The following is a 2,647-nucleotide window of genomic DNA, read 5'->3' as shown; positions in this document are numbered from 1 at the left end:
TAGTAAATGGGCCAACTTCGTCAATCACATTGCTGTTTCTTGTTTTCTCCTGGTGTTCCTTCTCCTAGGACCCACAGTGTCTGTTGTGGTTCAGTGGGTTAGTCCACCTCATCCCCGTGCTGGTTTAAGTGCAGACCCAGATATTTCTGCACACAAAAGGCCCAAACACAGTCATAGAATCATAGAATCATAAAACGATTTTGGCTCGAAGAGACTTTCACTTCTCCCAACCTCATTTCTAGTTTTTCTTGCTGTCAGTTTGACAGAGTGCTTCCCTTTCATGACCTGACACTGAAAACACAACCCTAAGAAGTCCCACTGGTGTGCTAAGTGACCTCTACAGATGTTAAGGAAATGCTATGATGAAACTCAGAGCTTCTGTAGGCTACTTCTCCTTGTGCAATGTGCCTTCCTCTCCCCTTTTTCCACAACCTAAATCATCTAGCAGGTTAAAGACTTGCCTGTAAGCTAGGCCAGAAAATGCTTTGTTTCCCTTCATATCTCTAGGAGACTGAGACAGTTCTTGGGACTTTTAGAGAAAGGTACCTACAGGCTGGTGGGTTGAAATGATTCCAGCACAGCAAAAAGTTTGTCCTGCAGATTTGGTGACTGATCCCGGTGCCAAGGAGTTTTGTCAATCCACATTGGAATCACTTGAATCATCTGCAAAGTCACCTGGGGAACAGCTTAGAAATCTTTTTCTATGTTAAATGTTTAGCCTATAGCAATTGATTGGGGAAGAACCATTTCAGCAACTTTAAGGTTAACATAAAGGTAGACCTGGCTGAATAGAAAAGGGTCTTTCCGGACTCTGTGTGCGGCCAACTCATAGAAGTTTGGTCTGCTTATCTAGACAGGAAAATACCTTTGAAGCCCATTTAAATCAAGGGAAGTGCCTGTGATTTGGGCAGGTGAATTGGGGCAAATGCTCCTTGGAGACGACCCATTCTGGACTGGGAAGCCTAACTCGAGGCAGCTGGAATATTTGCAATGTTGACCTGTTTGCTGAAGAGGCAAGCTTGCTTTTTTTTTGCGTTTCAGGGATTCTCAGATATTTTTTCTGCATTTCTCTAAGTTGCCTGAACCCTCTGAGGGGTAAGGTCACTTCACCCTGATCAGCAGGATAGGGGACAGAGTTTTATGACCTTTCATTCCCCTGGTGGCGTCTGTCTTCTTTCTTTGTAATAATTTTTTGCTTTCTTTACCGATTTCTGTGGCAACTTTTGACAATGTCCCCTCTATTATGCAGTTCAGCATAACTTGGGAAAAAAAACTGTTAAATTTTCAACAGGGTCAGATGTCATGGTTTTTATAATGTGAATAAAAATTTGGCTTGCAATGCTCGTCTTGGCAAAGTAGAGGGAACATTCCTTTGCAAGGAAGCTTTTTCAAAAATGTACAATGCAGCCTGCAGTTGTCAGTGATGCGTTTCTGTGTTGTATGCCCAGCATGAAATAAAGGCGAGGTGACAAGAGCAGAAGGGAATGGGGCACCTTTCTGGACTACCTGCAACCATTAAGGCAATTACATGCACTTCTCACATTGTGCTGCTTCATGAGTTTCTCTGCAGCAGCAAGACAGTCCAGCCCACTTGCTCCCCCGGTGCTGTGACAAAGTAACAGATTAGAGCAAGGTCTTGCTTCTAATTTCACTTTAGTTAGAATAATCCAGAGCTACCCAACTGCCCTCAACTTTTCTTATTAACAGGACTTCAATCCTGCATGGAAGAATGCAATGGGAAAACTCAATATCCACATGGCCCATGTTGTGGTCATCATGTTACTTCCTCAGCAGTTACCGTGATACCCATGGTGAACCACCCTGTCAGACACCGCACAGGTATGAATGACTATATTTTAGCAAGGGTCTTATAAAAGCTGCTGGCGTGGTAGTTGGTTCTTCTTCACCACCTTAAGACAAGCTGCAGGTGCCAGTCACCCTTGAAGAGCTGGCCTTCTCAGTACAGGACTAAAATATTTGTGGGGGTCTTCTAAAAGCTTGACTCTGGGTTGTTTAGCCCAACACATTCTATCATTCTGTGATTCTAGAAACAAGATGGCTAGAAGAGTCTCTGACCTCGTATGTGTAGTCAGGAAAGAATGAATGAAACCCTTCTTGCACACCAAGACTGCAGAATGGGCCGGTTAGCTCAGTTGGTTAGAGCGTGGTGCTGATAACACCAAGGTCACGGGTTCGATCCCCATTCGGTCCCCATGTGTTGCCTGATCTAGTTGAGAGGCGTCCCTGCCCATGACAGGGAGGTTGGATTAAATGATCTCTAAGGTCCCGTCCAGCCTAGGACATTCTATGAAACTCTATGAAATGAGATCAAAGGGGGCTCAGAGATCAGAGCTTAAATGGAGCTGGGGAAGGAGGAAATACCAGCTGTCCTAAAAAGTTCACATATGTAAAATGCAGACCGGTAGTTTCAGAAGATGTCACAGCTATCATTGATGTACTTAACTTATTTTTGTCTTCTGCCCTAGGAAATGATAATGTGCTAAATGAACGTAGTGGAGAGGATGGGCAGGCCAATTAAGACACCTTGAAATAAGTGTCTTCCCTCAGATGAAGGGAGGAACAAACATGTGTTTTGTTTACATGCTGTTTGTGTGAGCTGACACAGGCAGGACACAGGAAAAACCAC

At 44.1% G+C, this 2,647-nt stretch overlaps 1 non-coding gene across 1 annotated transcript; it reads left to right on the top strand.

Moving 5' to 3' along the window:
• The first annotated feature begins 2,137 nt into the window (after nt 1-2,137).
• TRNAI-GAU lies at nt 2,138-2,212 on the top strand. The gene has a single exon. It is a non-coding gene; the product is annotated as a tRNA-Ile (tRNA).
• Nucleotides 2,213-2,647: the final 435 nt, after the last annotated feature.

Source organism: Apaloderma vittatum, unplaced genomic scaffold (assembly GCF_000703405.1).
Source record: "Apaloderma vittatum isolate BGI_N311 unplaced genomic scaffold, ASM70340v1 scaffold22400, whole genome shotgun sequence".
NCBI classification, from domain to species: domain Eukaryota; kingdom Metazoa; phylum Chordata; class Aves; order Trogoniformes; family Trogonidae; genus Apaloderma; species Apaloderma vittatum.
The sequence above is the reverse complement of the archived record's forward strand: the minus strand, read 5'-3'. Positions and strand labels throughout refer to the sequence as shown.